The sequence below is a fragment of the Electrona antarctica genome, assembly GCF_951216825.1.
Source record: "Electrona antarctica genome assembly, chromosome: 19".
NCBI lineage: Eukaryota > Metazoa > Chordata > Actinopteri > Myctophiformes > Myctophidae > Electrona > Electrona antarctica.
In genome coordinates this window covers 36347127-36366343 of record NC_136800.1, presented here as the reverse complement: position 1 = coordinate 36366343, position 19217 = coordinate 36347127, and the positions used below count along the sequence as shown (strand labels likewise).

The following is a 19217-nucleotide window of genomic DNA, read 5'->3' as shown; positions in this document are numbered from 1 at the left end:
GGGAGAAGACATGACAGACACTGGTTTAGACAGCCACATTAAGAGGGTGAACACATAATATGTTGTGATCAGATCAGAAAGACTTGAGAATACATTATATTGATCATAGCAGACCCGCAGAGGTCTGTGTTACGTTAACAGAAAGTGTAACAACCATTTTACACTTAACACTGAGGATTTGGTGTGGTTGGAATTGCTCATAGCAATATAATATTGGTCATGAAAACAACTTAACTGACACATATTATTATATACCCATGAATACAGTAATCATGTACCTACTCACTCAAGTCTGCATGTTCTCTCTCTTCCACTCTGATTGATTGATTGATTGATTGAAGTATTTATTAACAGTACACTTGTTTACAAGAGGGTCCACCTTGTTCAATTCATCAAAACATTTAGAGACGTACAAATAGACACTTCTATATAGTCAAAGAACAGAACAGGAATTCATCATAAGGGAGGTAAAAGGGAAAAGAAACATATACAGTGAGGGGAAAAAGGGTGGGCGGTGGGGGGATTCAGATTTTTACGGGGGGGCAGTTTCGAATTTCAGCCGTCCGTAGGTGCCCTTTGAGAGCGGGATTCGCATGTCTTAATGACTTGGTAGGGCGTTCCACATTTGGTGGCATAGGAGCGAAAATAATTTAGTCCCTTGTTTGTGCCGAATCTGGGTTGTACATAGTTCGTTGCACTCCCTCTGGTGTTGTGGGTGTGGACTTCGTTAACATTAAGGAAGTATCTAGACAGGTACATGGGTATCTTGGTGGTGTATCGAATCTTGTGGACCAGACCCATTGCAAGATGCTGTACTCTGGGGGTGAGGCCAAGTAGGAGCCTGACCAGTTTGTTTTGGGAAGTCTGGAGCTTAGAGTATATATAAATAGAGATGGCACCCGGAGGAAACCCTGAGGAGAAATGGACATAGTGGCCAAATTTGGTATTGCAGCGTGGGCCCAGACCATCATTGTGCACGTTCACGATGACACGCGTGCAATGATAGTCAACAGCAGCGCGTTCATGTGTTTGGGGCAAATCCATCCCAGAATGCACTCTATTCCTACCCGGAAGGAGGAGTGAAATCGCCTCATGCGCTTTAGAGAAACTTAATGCAAGTGGATGGGAGGAGAACTCGGGTGCCGTCTCTATTAATATATACTTTAAGGTCTGGAGCCTAGTTTTAAGGGCCTTTGAGGTGCTGTGGTACCAGGAGGTGCATGCATAGTCAAATAAACCTTGTACGAGGGCTCCTGTTAAGGTCTTCAAGGTGTTTTTGTTGACCAGTGAGGAGATCCTGTAAAGGAATCTTGTTCTTTGGTTGACTTTTTTGATTACGTTGGTGGCCATTTTATCACCGGAAAGATTAGCCTCCAGGATGGAACCTAGGTAGGTAATTTCATCTTTACGTGTGATAACATTGTCACCCACTCTAACCAAGAAGCCATTTGCATTGCTGAGATTACTATTAGATCCAAAGAGAATGGATTCAGTTTTTCCCAGGTGTAAAGATAGTTTGTTATCAGCGAGCCAGGTGCAGATTCTCTCCTGCTCTCCCTATCTCTCCGCCATAGAAATGCACTTCCATACTTATTCAACCTAAAAACTATTGCTTACACAAGACAAATTAATGACAATTAAACTGTAGATATTAAACTGTCTTTACATATCTGTAAGAGACACATACACAGCATGTGCATATTGGTCGTTTATACAGTCTGACAAATGCAGGGTCCCATTCACTAAGTCCTGCTTGACCTTCTAATACAGTGTAAGTTTCATAACGTCCCGTTTCATCGTAACTTATGAGAGGATCCGCAGGCTCTTGCAGGCCCTTATCTGCAAGGAGGTGAACTATCCAGAAGTGTCAATCTGACAAATCTCACTTCATACGAGAACCATATGCCTCCAAGTAGCACATTTAATTAGCGTACCTGAAAATAACAGTGGAATCCTGAGTTGAACTGTGGATTACTGGTGTGACATTTAACAATGTATGAAACTAGGCTAGACTAGACTCCACTGCAATAATTCTCACAATCATTCATGTAAAGAATCACTTGAGCAAAATTGGCAGAACCTTGTGTGCACTCAGTTTGAAGCAGGAGTGCTCCAAAGACAGCTTCATTATTGCGACGGTAGGTCGCATTTACTATGAAAACCTGCATCTCCCGCCAGATGGTCAGGCTCCATATATGGTCACGCCTCGTAACATCACGCCTCCATATATGGTCACGCCTCGTGACACGTCACACCACCATATATGGCCATCTCCATATATGAAGATCACGACACTGACCTCATCTAACCCTGGATAACCACATGGAGAAGACTGGATCGTTCTGACATTCCACATGTTGATCCTTCCCCACCCGTCCTTCCTGTTCTGACATTCCATATGTTGATCTTACCTCATCAAACCCTGTACACTCAAGACGAATACCGGAGAACTCGCCAGTTTACCAAGTCGCCACGGCGAAGATTCTTCATCAATGTCTTCATCGTTATGCTAACATGCTGTCTTCATCAGTGTAGTATGTCAAACTCACAGATGTGATAGTTTATTTCCAAAGTGATCAAATTATTTTGTGCAATTAAATGGTCAGCTGATGATGATATAAAAAGGTGAGTACTGTATGTGAATACCAATGATAAGTAGGCCTACCATTAAGGAATTGTTTACTAATAAATTACATTGTTTCGGTACTTTGGTGTTTAAACTTTTAGCATTCCTACTTTCTCTAGTGTTAACTCTAAACAACTATCCTCTCTCTCTTTCAATTCAATGCAATTTAAATGAAGGTGAAGTAAAACTAAAATGCACTAAATCGCGGCGAGTTGGATAAACTGGCGAGTTCTCCGGATACCCTCAAGACACTCTCTATATATGGCCAGTACAGTATTCATTCCATATGTTGATGCCCCCCCATGCCCCCATGCCAAAGCGCCAGCGCTCGCCCAGCAGTCTGCCATCTGCCGTCACCCAGGCGGATGCGTGCACACGACCTCGCCCTTTAGGGCGTCTGGTTTCGAAATACTGTAGAACACATGGACATCAGGGAGTAATACTGTCAGTTCAGTTGGACCCTTCAGACTGCATGTGTCTCCGGGGACAAGCCCCACAGATCATCTCAAATGAGGCCCGCAATCAAACCTCTCTAAACATCAGAAGCCCCTCGTGTGCTTTCTCTCTCCTGTGGAGGCCACATTGTTTGTGCTACTAATGCCACTGCACCCCCGTGGGGATAAAGGAAGTGTCACCATAGCGATCAGTGGTGTGGAATGCGGTGCGTCCAATCAAAGCTGAAGATGAAGGAGGCTCTTCGTAAGTCGCTAGTTCCTGGAATTCCCTGCCTATGATGTGGTTTGTGCCAGGAAGTTATAATGTAGTATTTTTCGACCGAGACTCTGCAGAATGTAGACACATTATGGACTCAGGAGGAGCTCTTATGAGGCTGTAATATAACAATAATAACACGTATCTACCTTTTCTCCTGTGTAGATAGAGGATGAAGAGAGAAGGCAGAATGAAGAGGGAAGGCAGCTGTGAATCTGAAGGTGATAGTTTGACACATCAGCTCAGAAGCAATTGCAAACGCATGAGCGCACACACACGCACGCACGCACGCACGCACGCACGCACGCACACAACCTAACAAGCAGAAATGATCTCTCTTCATGTTGCACTTGTACTTATCGGCATACTATACATCACACGCACGCACGCACGTTGCACACAAACACACACAGACACACACACACACACACACACGACACACTTTTTGTTCTATTTCTTCCTTTCTTACTCTTACACACTCCTACTCATTATGTTTCTCCTGTGCTGCCTCCTTGGTTCAGTAGGTTGTAGTCCATGGGACATTTTGATTGTGCTTCAGGTGCCAGGAACACAATGATTGGGTTTTATTTTATTATATTACATTTTTTGTGTGGCTAATGCAATCCATCATCGACCAAGCAGGCGCACTAAAAGCCCACCAGTTGCTCCAATTAAATCACATTCACCGATCTCTACCTTCGAATGCATAATACCTCCTCCGGCCCCACATCCCCAACACTGCTCCCTCGTCTCCCTCTTAGTGACTGATGTATTTTGAAGTACAATTGAGTATGTCTGACTGCAGCCACTGAGGACTCGTCTTTAAGGCAAGGGGAGTGGGGTGATGCCATTAGTAGGATAACTAAGCAGGTGGGGCACATTAGTTAAGTGGGTTTAAAAGGAGAAAAAGAGAGCTTGCTTACCTTGGCTCACATGCAACTGGGAATATCTAGTGCCGTTTGAAAGCACCATTCATTAAATAGCGGCTGACGTGTATGAATGAAGGTCACATGGCAGAAAGAGGAGTAATGGACTTGGAGAGGCAAGGCAAAATAATGGAGTTTTGCTGTTAATGTACTGTAGTCTCTCACACACCAGATTTATAAGGAGTGTTATCGTTAGCTCTCTTCACAGTTATACTGTGGAGAAGTGTTTATTTTGTTCAGTTTCTTACCTCTGATTCTTTGAGGGGCCCAAAAGCGGTTTAACAGAGCAGAGGCATACTGTACCACCGGCCAAGAATGATTCTCAAAAACAGGCTTGCAGAATCATTCTTGGCCGGAGGTACTCATGATACACAGCAGCTCTCCGCACCCTTACATTATGTACCCTAGCAGAGAGGCGCGCCCACCTATGCCTTGACTTTGCCAGGAAGCTGCTCAAATCTAACTTCAGGAACTGGCTATACCTCCCCTCAGGAAAGAGATGTCTGGACGTCAAACTAGAAATGGAGACGACCTGGACACCCCATAATGCAGAACTGAGAGATATAAAAATCACCAATCCCATATATGTGCGGTCTTTTAAATGATAGTGGATTTTAGATTTGAGTTTTACACCATTTGGATTTTTAGATAGGCTATTGCATTTTAGATTTGAAGTTTTATATTTGTGATCGGCAAAATAATTCAGTGTGTTTAATGGCACCTCTGTCTTTTAAAACCTGTGATCATGCTGAAAGTTGAATAAACATAAACATACACTGGAGGACCACTGGGACTGCATGGGTGGATGGTCCTTCAGTGGTAAAGATTCAAATTGTACTTTTATCAGCATTTAAAGTTGTTTTTTTTTGACAAAAGCTTTACACTAGCATCTCTATTTTGGTGGCGAACATTCTGTGAAAATAGATAAGTTTGTGGACACAAAACATTATTTATTTCATAATACATCAGTGAATTTCCACTGTTATAATGGAACAGATCTAATGCTGCTCTAATTGGTATAACTAACCGATGGAACCGTTAGAGAAACCAATATGCAAAACCTCAGTAGAATGCCACAACTGCGAGAAGGATAACTACAGGATATCCGTTGGCCTGATGAACTTCCAAAACTTTCAATCACAGTCTGGCAGTGCTAGTCAGCATCACTTTTCGTCCCCACCCCCAATTACGCTTAATTAGTGCATGTTTGTTTGTTTGTAAATAAAGATAGGAGGCAAGAGTGTATTACGTGACTCTCCTCCACAGTGGTAGCTGAGCTGAAGAGACATCAAAGGAGATTCTCCTACAATATTCATGAGTCTTTGAGATCCTCAAAGCCTTTTAAGCAGTGTGTAGCGTGACTGCTGGCAAAATGCTGGTGGAAACGTCCCAGTCCAGCAAACACAAAAACACACACACACACACACACACACACACACACACACACACACACACACACACACACACACACACACGCACACGCACACACACACTCTGGGTGGGTGGGGGTTGGTGTTGCATCCCAGCAGGGGGTGCATCCCAGCACGCTCTTGCTCCAGAGATGAATGCTAAACAGCGTATTCATGCATCAGCGAAATCTGTAAATGCATCCAACTCATCACTGGCATGTTTTCTCATGTGAATGCTTTTGTTTACCTCTGAAATATTAAGTGCTCTCACTGACGCTTGCCTTTCCCAGGGATAGTCACTCTAATGCATGACAGTAGGGATTTTCGGTGGGGCTTCTTGGGGTTTTTGCTGGCAGAGGGTGTTTCTCACATCCTCTTTCACAGGGGCTTTCACAGCTGACTGTCGTGCAGAGTCGGAATACCCCACAGTAAAAAAAAATCTCTTCAGTGACTACTACAGCATACTGTAAAAATAATAAATAGACAATGGCCTTTAAAAAAAAAAAGATTCTTAAATAATGACAAAAATAGCTCACAACATGCAATGTGTTCCGAGTTTGTAGATTGGATATGTTCTATGCTTAAAGATGAAGTGCCGTGATTTTTTTCCACACTAAAACATGATCATCAGGTATTATAAGGAGGAAGATTTCTTTCCTAAAAAGTGTACAGTATTTGTTAAAATGTTGTTTTTATGTGGACACGCCCACCAGTTCATTAAGTATGCCTGGTTTGCCTGGTGGGTGGTGATGTTGGGTGGTGATCCACCTGAACTGAAGCCGCACCTACAGCTGTTGTTGTATGATAAAGGGGGAGGGGCTGATATTGTGATGTCACCATATCACAGTTTTTTTCACGTTTGAGGTTTCAAGGTTTCAGCCTCCAGGAAGAAACCCTAAATACAAAGGGTATTGTATGTACATCATTGCACATAACAACTACACCAAAGGGTCTAATTATAGTACTGTCACCTCATAAACACATCAAGCTGGAAAAAATAAAAAAATCACAGCACTCCATCTTTACTCACTCGACTCACTTGCACTTCTGTTTGCATGTGTTGTAATGTAGCGTTTTATTTCTATCACTTAATAACATAATTGTTCTAGCTGTGCTTATCAGAGAAATGAGGCTGTTTGCCTTCAGACATCAACACACATGACCTTCTGTGTCGCCTGGCAGTTTCTGGGGCATTTTACCTTCCATTGATTGACAACACAGACACGCACACAGTAAATATACTGTATAGGTATTAAATACATGAATACGGTGGTGATACATGAATTACGTCGGAACAAAACATCATATTTAGCCAATATTTCTGCATAACAACCATTTTCCCGTCAAGATTAGGACTGAGGTTGAACTCAGTATACAGTTGGACATCTTAATTCTTAATACTTTCAACTAAAAGTTATATGTTACATTACATTATAATATTACTATAGGGTTAGGGTTAATTAAGTAATAACCTGTGTTACTTTTACGTGACTCACAAAACACCCACAGATGCAGTGCAAAAGCACTAGGAAAGATATTAAATGGAAGGTAGGCACCCTCAAATATTCAATATCATGATGATGGACAAACGACTCAGAAGCTGCAGCACCCTCCATCAGTACAGGGGATATATTTTGAGAATGTTTTTGTCCAAATAGTGAATGGAACGAATAGTGAACGAATTATATATGCTTTAAAAACTACAAATAGCAGTTTCTGAAAGTGAAGTGATATTTTGAATTATGAATTACTCATTTTGTAAAATAATGATTATTACTATGTTACTCATGAAAGTAAGGCATAACCCCCAACACTGGACTAAATCAAGAACAACTTCTCTATAGCCACTGAGAGTGAGAAGCCTCCGTTCAGAAGAGACATGGTAAACCTGCTGTAGCACCATCATTATCATCAAACGTAGATGTTGCAGATAAACACTATATACCTTATAAACATACAGTAAGTGCAATGATATTGGAAATCCCCATTAAGTTGACTGCAATGTTAAAATTCATTACATTAAAATGTACTTGGGAACCCAAGAAAATGAACGAGGAAACATTCGCTGTTTCCAACAGAATGTTCCCCATGAGAACAATATTCAAACTTACGATGCTTTGTGCCCATGAGCTGTGGGAAACGGCGTCCTTTTTCTCACTCACTATTTATTTCCCCAGCTCCCTTGGAGCTATAAATTACTCAGCTAATACCCAACCCCAACAGCAGCAGCTATTGCTGAATCATTCAAGGTCCTCAATTAGCAATTAAGTCTTAATGAATAGGAGGTCCTTGCTGGGCCATTCTGCTCCCAGTCCAATGGAATGGATGCAATGGAGCTAATCTCTCCTTCTGGACTTGTACAGTAAACACTGCCTAACGGGGCATGGGAGACAGACAGTGAGTGCTGTCCCCGCAGAACTGGTCCTGCAGTTTTAGCTCTGTTTATGGTGCAGCTTCAATTCTTTTGAATAGGACTACGATACGATATTGTGCCGTGGACTATCACATTGTGCTGTACGTTAACAAGGAAGGGTGACAGTCAAGGTCCTTTATCCTATTTCCCCTCTCCATCTTTACATGCCATTACTTTCGGCATGATACTTGTCAGCGTTTGCATTGAAGAAGCAGAGCGTAAAATAGCAACAAAAGGAAATAAAGTTATGGAAGCAGAAATGGGGGGGGGGGGGGGGGGGGGGGGGGGGGGACAGATAGAGAGGGAGAGAGATGAGAAGGAGAGAGTGAGGGGGGAATGGGGGAACTTCAAAAAAGAACGATGGGCCTTTGCAATGCCAATCATCTTCAAGGAGCTTAGAACTGGGCCTGGGACAGAATATCAAAGACTACAAAATGCAGACACTATGTGGTAGGTAGGTAGTGCTAGCTTATAAATTATTGCTGTGGCTTTATCCTTTTATATTACTGTTCTATCATCCTTTTATCATTTACATATTTTTCATACCTTTAATGAACTAACTTTTTGAACGGCAAGGCTGTAACATGGTGCCTCACGGCGGGGTGGATGGGGGAAACTTGAAAGCCTACAGTAATACAGACCGTCCGTAAAATACATTCCAATTTCCAATGCCCTTATCTCTCCTATTTCCCTGTGTGAACTCATGGAGGCTTTCTGAAGCGCAGAGACAGAGGGCAGATACTCACAGCCCTAAAATGAGCTATACCATAAATCTGATTTTAGGAACCTATACCGGGCCCTGACTGCTGATGATGCCAGGAAGATGGAATGAGAGAGAGATAGATAGAGAGAGAGAGAGAGAGAGAGAGAGAGAGAGAGAGAGAGAGAGAGAGAGAGATGGGAGAAAATGGAGCTCTATCGGTTTGAGATTTTTATCTTGCGTCTTACTCTTATTTGAGTATTATCTTACATCTTAAAATAATGGCTGGGCTTGCTATATCTCTTAGATCAGGGCATTTTGCTCAGTGGAATCATCCACCTCGATTAAAATACCATACCATGTACCAAGAGAATTGTCTGTAGGATTCATATGGTTTTAATTTAAAGCTACAGTATATTGTTTGGGGGGGACAACCCTAGTCGAGAAGTTCCCACGTGATCTCTAATGCCTGACAGCGAGTCCCCGGTTCCACTCCCAGCCGGCTGGACCATTTGTTGCATGTCAATTCGGTCTGCATTTCCTGTCTTTCTTTTCACTGTATGTCTGAATAAAGCATTAAAAACAAAAACAGAGCAAAAGGTGTACACTACAGGTATGTGTTCACTGTGGTGGGAGTATTATAGTAACACCAAAATACTTATTTATTTATTTAAATGTTAACTATTAAACATGCTGCATTGAGTCATTTCTATGTTTAAAACTGAATGTTCTGGCCATCATATTTTGTTTACTATAATGAGTGACTTTTAAGAGCAGACTTTATAAAAAAAACATCTGTTTGCCTAAAGAAGATATTTTGTCTTTGGTCAAAATATGCTGCTTGTTTGTCTTGAGTGCACAAAAATCAACTTTGGCTTTTTTGAGAGCACAAATGCTTCATCCCATTGTTTTAATAACATGGCTGTAGTCAACTGTCAAGTTTGTGCCCCTCACTGTATCACAATATTTATATGAGCTTGTTCATGAAACGTTACCCAAAGCATAAAAAGCTGAATCCATTACTCACAATCCATAGGAAACACTACGTTGTTACTGCCATAAATATACCTGACCAGTTCTTGCCAACTACCTTTGAAGGAAACCATGGGGGGGAAACTACTACCTACTGCTGAGACCAGACCTTTCCTCTAGGACATTCAGTAGAACATATGCCATGCTTTCATGCTGTATATCTCCTGGCACAAACCTATTTCTCCATTTCTTTAATTCCTTTCTTGTGTGGGTGCCAAATATAGCTTCCGTTCCACTAGGCTAAAGTAACTGGGTCACTAGAGCTGTGAGTAATTAGTTGATAACAAAATATGGCTCGGGTTTACAGCACCAGAAGGTTTGAGATTGAGGCACAATGTCACTTTACTGCAGCGATATGGGGTATTAGGTGTCATGGTGTGGGGAGTCTGTACAGTCTACAGGAATTTTTGTTTTGTTTTTCTCAAGTCAACAGAATATAACTTTGGACTGAATAGACCTTCTCCATGGCAGCCATACTGACAAAATAAATATTTGGTGTAATGTTACATCCTGTACATGTGTTACCAGTGATACTAATTGTGTCTCGTTTCCATTTAGTGTAGCAGGCTGTGGAAAACAACCTTAATTAGTATTCTATGAAAACCTGCAACCTGTTAGTCAGTCAGTCCGTCCGTCACGCCTCCATATATGGTTGACAGTCCGTCATGCCATGTGACACGTCACACTCCATATATGGCCATCTCCATATATGAAGATCACGACACTGACCTCATCAAACCCTGGATAGCCATACATGGAGAAGACTGGATCATCACCTAAATCTGCATACAGTATATGGAGCCGGTCAGCAACTACGTCTGACCCCAAACCCTTAGATCTCCATATATGGAGCTGACCTGTTCTGACATTCCAGATGTTGATCCCTCCCCACCCGTCCTTCCTCTTCGATGTCTTCGATGTCTCCCTTTTGACTGATACCTGTCCATTTAAACTCTAGACGGGCCCGCCCCAAAGTTATTAGCGCCCGGCAGCTGGCGAAAACTAGAGTTCTCAACAGGCCCTACTTGGGCCCTAAGTCCCTAACTAGCCTGGCTAATAAGTCATTTATTTGTTTGCCAAGGCAAATTCGCGTCTGGCTTATTATCCAGGCTATAGCCTTAACCGGGCTGGCCCGAGGCCCTGCCTCGCCTTACTAATTAGCACACATTTTTCCCATACCCGGCCCGAAAACGTAAATAAAAAAAATAATAATAGGTCTATATATGGGCATTCCCAGACCTGTAGTTTCAGAGTGACCTTGCGCTCAGTGCAAGGGTGATGTTTCTTCCCACCCTCAGGGCATCTTGGTATTGGTACAGCAATGTAACAACATAACATAACTAATTTATGTCATGTGAAAAAGTTTTCTTCAAGGTTTGCTGAGTGACTATAATAAATTATAAAATAAATAAAAAGCGTGCCTGAAAGTCAACTTTATTGAAAAATCAATGTATTTTCCTCTGTTAATGTGGCACATAGTGACAGTCACATGATGAAGTATAAATTAATTGAACACAACACACCCTGTATACAGTATATTCTGGGTTAGATTGAAGTCTTACTTTGGGTCTTTTAACGAGGAGTAATGAAGTGAATAAGGAAGTGCATGTGAGGAAGAGAGGGCAAAAGATCAGCTTACTCCATAAGCTCCTGCACTAATAAAGTGCTGGCTGCTCATTGTGCCAAAATCAATCTCGTTCTCAGTCATTTTGTAAGATCACATGTCACAGTATTCATTTTCTTTTTAATATACTACAAATCTTCAGTGATCATTAACCTACAGGTCTATTTGGTCCCATGTGTACACTCTTAACACAGTTAACAAAGTCCTCAGTTAACACTGAGGACTTTACAATATACTCTTTATGTATTTATATTCTATACAATGTTATCCATCTAAATTTCCCCTTTAGCTTTTAAATAGCAACGTATAGGGAATAAAAGGGATTTGAATAAAAGGTCGAGGTTATTTCCATTCAATATCTCTAAACCCACTTAATATCATTGCTTTGTCAAAATTAAATTACTTACAATCCTCTAAAGTAAGCTTATAGACCGGCTACTTTCAGTGATCGACGCAAAGCATGAATCAGGCTTAAGGTATGTGTGTGCGTATGCGTGCGCATGTGTGTGTGTGTGGGGGGGGGCAGGTATGCATGGTTTAGTTCAGTGGTTCTATTTTCTGGATCAGGGCCCACTTGAAAATCTCAAAAGCGTTTACCAATCAGCTGCCGTGTTAATGGTAAGATAGATAAGATTTGACTTGGATCGATGGAAAATGCAGGTCCCTATTTATCGGTATAACAATGAAAACTCATTTTTTTCCTAGGCTGTAAACAATAAATACCATGGCTTTTCTTTTTGAGGGGCGCTAGCCCCTCCTATATCCAGCTTTTGGTGTCCACAAACTTTGTCCTACACAAACATTAAATTCCAATTGACAATGAATGGAGAATTTTACGTCATAGTGTCTGAGCAAATAGACAGTGTGTATTATACGTCATGATGATGTTTGCCAATTAGTTGGGGGCCCACTTGCAGTATCCGGCCCACAGGTTGAGAACCGCTGGTTTAGTAGATTATCATTAAGCCACTATGGTGTTCCAGCCAGGCAAAGAACGACTCTGTCCAGGTGCTGCTAGGGTAATAATAAAGTATTGGCTGCTGTCCATGGTGCTGAAATCTCTTTGAATAGAGAATAAATGGAGCTGGCCGTGGTGCTGAGATGCCTTTGCTGCCAGGCTAACAGCATGTCTCATAACCATTACTGAGAAATGAGAATAAGGTGAAAATGAATGCTGTTGTTTATCAAGGATATGGTTTACTATTGACTGTCTGGCAAGTCAGGATTGTGTCTTTAAACTGTTTTGATTAATTCACCTCCTCACTTGTGCAGCAGGCAAAATAAGTGTGCTAGCCTCACGAATTTGGGATCTTAGAGACTGGTTCATAACGAGGAGTCCGGGGACCCCCAGGGGTCCTAGAGGAGGTTGCAGGTTTTGTCTTCTGCAGACCGGTCTGGCCCCAAGTGCCGGGTGAACCTTTTGCAGAAACCAAAAAGTGGATGAGCCAATCAGTCAATCAACAGGGCCCTGAGAGCGCAGATGCTGATTGGCACTTCCACTTTTTGGTTTCTGCAAAAGGTTCACTTTTCTGCAAAACGCAAAACGCCCACTCAGCGCTTGGGGCCAGACCGGTCTGCAGAAGACACATGATAATGTGAATTCACGCGACCGGGATTGTCTACCGGGCTAGGTTGCAGGGGGTCCGTAACTAAAGGATTAATACTGTATAACTTACTTGCTGCTCTTTGTAATGATGAGAGTACAAATGGAACCAAATGAACACAGATGTTATAGTGTAAGTGTAGATGGAGGTACAAGAGATAACATTTTGAAACTAGGGTCCCTGGCTAAATGCATACCATTATCGCTGTTTGACAGAAACCTTGTATCTCCATATTTAATCTTTTAATGTATTTCTTTTCCTAAAGTAATCTGTTGTATTATAGTGTTGCAGAAAGGTAAGGAAAAACAGCTGAACTGCAAGCTCGCACAACCCTTCGTGACCCATCATGACACGTTGTGCGCCTGTAGATCTGCAATAGGTCTGTCAGTGGGATCAACTGGATCAACTGGAACACACGTTCTATTTTCCATATTTTCTATTTACCATTTCCTGATATGTAACGGTAACGGTTTTGGACATACAAGGTCTTGACTTAGCCCGACAGCGACAATATCAAACTGGAGTCCTTGAAATTAAAAAGGTTAAGAACCAGTCATCTACGCAATGGGTGTTGTCATTTTCATTACACATTCACATTCATTACATGCAATGTAAGATGCTGTAGCCCTGTAGAACTGCTCTGCAAGTAAAGTCATACTGCAGATAACATGCAGTACACAGTAAAACCTACTTTATACATCTTCAATCCTCTCTTTCTCTAGTATTCTTCTACTTCTCTGTCCCACAGCGAGAGGGAGAAGTCCTCCACTTGGTTCTCCTGACCTGCAAACTCTGACATGTGGAATGGCTCTCAAAACATCTTTGTCCTCCATCAATATCTCACAGAAGATTAACTGTCTAATTCATGGATCGCTTCACAATATACACACCTGCTGGGTGTATCAGTGGGTCAGTGACCACTGACCAGGCCGGCTCAGAACCCTTAAAGTGGATAGGACACAGACAGATATAGATGCCTGACCCGAGTAAAAATGACATTAAACTTTACCCACGTACCCTGTCTCTCTCTCTCTCCCTCTGGGCCGTGGTCATCAGTGCATGCTTTTATATAGGCTGACTTTGGCATGGTGGCTATTATTCCCACACCATGCCCAGTGAGAGATAAGTATTGTTTGCGTAGCAGGCACATTTCATGCTCTGCTACTCCCACCTGTTCCCTGACCTGCAAATCTGAAGGCTGGAATAGCTCTCAAATGCTCCCCATCCATATCTCTCCAGCATGATTGAAAGGGTGTGTTTTTTTTTCTTCCCTGGAGTGGGTGGAGAAAGTTAATCAAAAATGTATCTGTGCAATATATCTTAAAATCGGTCTAAAAAAAGAAGTTGTGGATACAGGTATGTGAGAAGGACGTATGTGGGAACGTCATTTCAAAAGGGTAATGTCTAATGTTTATTGGCAGTTTTTGCGTTGTTGTTGGATATCAGCTGGCGGATAGCCCCATGGGTGTGTTGGCTGCCTGTACTGCTGGTCAAGGTCACATCATTAATCAAATCTATCATTAAGGGACCTGCATGGAGCAATTTGCATATTGAATTGTTGCAGAATTTGTTAGGCCTTAAAGAAAAGAGATACCCTTTTGCTGGCAGCACTTCATTCACGTTTTCTAGCACTGCCTTATCTCCTCATTCTCCACCAGCCACAATCCCAAGCAAAACCACACATACACCACACGTGTACAGCAAGAGAACCGGGGAGGGGATACACAGTTCAATAGGCAGACACTGTACTTTTATCTTTATACAATACCAATGAACAGAATGCATGAAAGCCTTGTTTGAACTTGTCAAAGCCTTGGTCAGTGAAAGGGAACGCTTGCATAAATCACTTCTCTGATTCAGAGTTCCAAGATGAAAAGTTAAGTGTCATTTAAGGACTATATATGTATTTGATTCTGATTGTTAGTGGATTTTAATCTGATTCAGAGCTCCAAGATGAAAAGTAATTTAGTAATTACTAAATTAATTAATTTGATTTAGGGACTATGTATTTGCTTATGATTGTTGGAATTAATCTTAATGTGTGTCTAAAATGTAAATATTTGGCGTTTGGTGCCAAATCCTGCTCTGTCAAAGATGTGTGATTCTAAATACTTGGGTAATAGTAATAGCTGAATGGAAAGGGGGAAGGAAGGGGAAAACAAGAGCAACATAAACTTAATGCAAAGTTCAATTCTCACCTATTAGAAAAACAAAATCCTCAAGAATGAAAATCAAAACTGTTATCTTTGCGCGCTCAGTGACAGAGAGTCTCCAACACCGGAGCTGAGAAACACTGTGACATCCCAGATACCCACCGAAACAAAAATCACACAAAAATGAGACATGATTAAAGAAAAGCAGAAAACAAGCAAGAGTGGATAACAAAGTGTGCCCACAGCGCCCCGGAGAAGCTGCTGCTTCTTCGAGGACAGAGAAAAAACAGTGGCTCCGACCGCAAGCACGTCTAATAGTCTGTGTGGATGATCGCCGGTGTGTGGAGCACCAATACTCAGTCAGCATCCAAGATTCAAATCATTGCATGGCATGCAGGAAAACGAGAAAAAAACATTTCCCATGTCGGGACACCAAGACAAGAAAGAAAAAGAGAATAAAAATAGGAAAATGTCATGGAAAAGGTACTCACCGCGCGGGAGTAAAAGGTTTCAATTAAAAATGAATTGGGCGTATATAAAGCGTGTGGTGGTGTATAGGCTTGTTGTCTATCGAGGCTCTGCGTCCCTCTCTCGGTCGCTGCTGCCGGTGTAACCGGGTGCTTGAGTCATGTGACTGACTAGAGTTTTGGAATTCAGCTTTCAACGCCACCACATGCACATGCGACACTGTGTTGTGATGGAAATGAACAGGAAGGAAGGAGCCTTTTCTGGTAATGTTATTGATTTTCTTTTAGTTGGCGAAATGAGCTGAGTCTGATGATCTGTGAACGCCGGTGACTGTTGCAAATAACCCGCGGATAGGAAATGCACCGCACAATGAAAAGAACCAACTATTTTACATTACATTTAGGCGAAAATGCGAAATATAGAGGAAATGATATGATGCATTCATGCATATCGTTCTTATCATCTTATCAAGCCATTGGCGTACGTGCATCTGCGTATGCGACCCTAAGAACCTGCAAGTGTAAAACTTGATATGGTCTAATTCCTTTACTGTTTATAGGACAAACCTTCAGGGGATCAGCCTCCCATTTCGAAAATTCTCAAAGTACAATTATTGTAGGATATACGTTCTAGTTATTTTAACTGTGCATGTAATGACTATAGCCAAACTGTCCTCACAACAAATTCAACAATCAGCCTGATGACCCCAGTTGAATCACTGGCCTATCACAAATTCTTCATTGTCATTTTATTCCTCATACTCAGAGTCATACTGTAGCCTACACTGTTACTCACACATGTGTCTCATTTAAATTAAATACAACACCTGGTTTCAGATTAAGACAAGACACATAGGGCATAGGCCTATACTGTAGGCCTACTGCAAATCCTATAGCTTTAAAAGCTATCACAATTAACTATCATCATTGCAATGGCCTAAATGTATTTAAAAACTCTTAAGTGTAACTGGTGTGAATATCAACATTTTCACCAAAGATGAAGGTCTTATTGAGGACAGGTACAACGTGGTAGTGGTAAATGGCCCTATCACTGCTCAAATATGGGCTGAAACATTTGGCCAACTGCCCTTAAATAAATGTTCAATATGTCTCTGTAAGCCGGTGGGATATGCTGTCTCATCGTTATGTTTCATTTGATCTACCAGTGTTACTTTTGGGTGACAGCTGTGGGGGATCACGGCCAGTAAGACAGAAAAAACATTCTGTCAGAAAAGAAAAAAACATGTCTTCTGTTGTTGCTGCAGCGTCTGTCAGCCAAGCCCAGGGTCTGTATGGATCAGTGAAGTATTCAAGGAGCTGACAGACAGATACAAGGCTACTGCCTTGCCACCACGTACCACCAAGGCCCTGTCTGTTCTCTTTCACAGGGATGTTTTGCTACATAGATACATTGGCAAGTTCTATGATGCTGTGCATCACTTGTATTTTCAATGGCCAGGTGCTATTACAAAAATGTACCAGTCCAGTCATCAAGCATTATCAATAGAGATGTCCCGATACTGTATCGGTATCGGAAAAGTATCGGTATCTGCCCTTAATTGGTCATATTGGTATCGGCGAATATGCCAGTCTAACCACCGATCCGACACGGGTAAGGAGTTGACACTGGCAGTGGCAGGTAAATATAATGTTGGGGCATGTGGAGTTTGCTTTCGAGTTGCCCAAACTGCAAGTGCACATTTGAGTGAGGAGGAGTCTGCTATAAACACAACACGAGCTAGAAACACAACACAAGATATATACAGTAGCTAGATAGTTTTAAACACAACACGAGATCACAACACGGTATCGGTATTCGGTATCGGCATCGGCTAACACAGAAATTGTGGTATCGGGATCGGATCGTGAAAGAAAAAAAGTGTATCGGGATCCCTAATCAATACTATTGGCAGCGCTTGCTCTTTGGCTTACCTACATCAAACACACTCATTATTAATTGAATTAGCCTAGCTGCAGCTATATTTACCTTGGTGTATGTGAAAAGACGATAGTATAGGTCTACAACAACATGAGATGAAAGATGATACTGGAACTCGCGTGATTAATGAAAATGCTGTTTTTTCTGACCTTACAGGCAAATAATAACTGCCGCCTGCCCTGAATCATGCAGCAACAGCTTCTAAACCGGGCCCTGAGAAAGCATGCTGAGGCTGATTTGAACGTTGTTAGAAGGCGGGGCTGCAGTCTTGGAGCACAGGCAGATATATTATATATACGGTCCAGGCAGTTTCACGACCAGGCAGTTTCATGACCCTGGCTGCCCCTGACATCTGCTGATAACATTTTAAGGAGAAATAGACCATGCAGTTCATTAATGTGATAATTTCACAATTGCAACGGCTACTTTAAAAAAAGTGTTCGGTACCCAAAATACGTTTTTCACGTCAACATTTCTAGGTGTGGAATGGATGCTGTTGTTGACTCAACATAGTCTCATTTACTTCCATTGTCCAGTACTGTAATGTGCCATTCTGAATTTGGTATGCAACTCGGACGGAGCTCACTCACTCATTCACTCACACCTGGCATGGCTGTGTCTCACGGGGATCAAGCCTGTGGCTGCTTCTGTCAGTGCCTTTTGTCCGAGTGATGTAAAAAGTCACCAAAATGAAATGTAAAATGTATATTTTGGTTGTACTAATGGGTGAAATAGAGATCAATACAGAGCTGCCAGTTGGTTGGAACTTAACCACTATAACCCTGGCGTCCCTATTCTGTGCATGTCCTTTAGGCGAAAACTATAAAAGGTTAAAAAAATCACACCCGTGTGAACTGAGTGGTGCAAGGTCTTATATAGCCTGATCAGCTGTGGTCTGACGTAATGTCAGTGACCATAGTAACCATGCTCATTCTTTTGGGCCCCACGTACAGGTACACACAAACACGGATACAAACAAAGCTGGTTGTTGGAGTGGTTTGCACCACTCAAAAATTGCCGATCCACATGCTCACACTGTGTCACGATGCAACATGGTGGGATCTTGTAGATTGGCTATTTTCAAAAATATTTTTTAAGGATTTTGAATATTTTCAAATTTTGAATATAGGGCTTATATGGCTAATGTGGTTATTTTGGCTATGAAACTGCCTGTCATGCTTGTGCTCTAGGCCTGCAGCTCAGAGCTCGACAAAATCAGCATTTGACTGTCTTATCTCTCTCTTATCTGATAACCTGGCTGGGTAAAACCGAATCTATTCTTTTTGAGTCCAGAATTAACCTCAGTAAGGTTGCTGACCGTAAAGGCCTGCCTTTACAGTCAGAGTAGGTGACAATGAATCACAAGTAAAGAAGAGGTAACCTATCAGGGTTGTATTTCTCTTTTTCTTTTTTTCTTTTTCTTTCCGGTGAAAAAATGGCAACAAAAGTAATCAAGAAAGTCAAGATTTTTGGACAGGATCTCCTCGTTTATCAATAAGATTGCACCGAGGTCCCTAGCTGGAGCACTCTCATCCAGTGATGCATGCACCTCATGGTACTCTAGCACCTCAATGTAATAACTATAGACAGACAGAGTACAGCAACTTGCAATG

At 41.9% G+C, this 19217-nt stretch overlaps 1 protein-coding gene across 3 annotated transcripts in view; it reads right to left on the bottom strand.

Annotated features, from left to right (window-relative positions):
- The window catches only part of ralyl (RALY RNA binding protein like), a 44336-nt gene extending 28520 nt beyond the window's left edge, over positions 1–15816 (bottom strand). Inside the window, exons 1-2 of one of the 3 annotated variants that reach the window (XM_079529477.1) lie at positions 15690–15791; positions 3487–3552 (exon numbers count right to left, since the gene is read on the bottom strand). The gene's annotated coding sequence lies outside the window, so the exon portion shown is untranslated. Of the gene's footprint in view, positions 1–3486; positions 3553–15689 lie in introns of all 3 variants that reach the window. The other 2 variants (XM_079529478.1, XM_079529479.1) reach the window with 2 other exon arrangements.
- Between the last annotated feature and the right edge of the window lie 3401 nt (positions 15817–19217).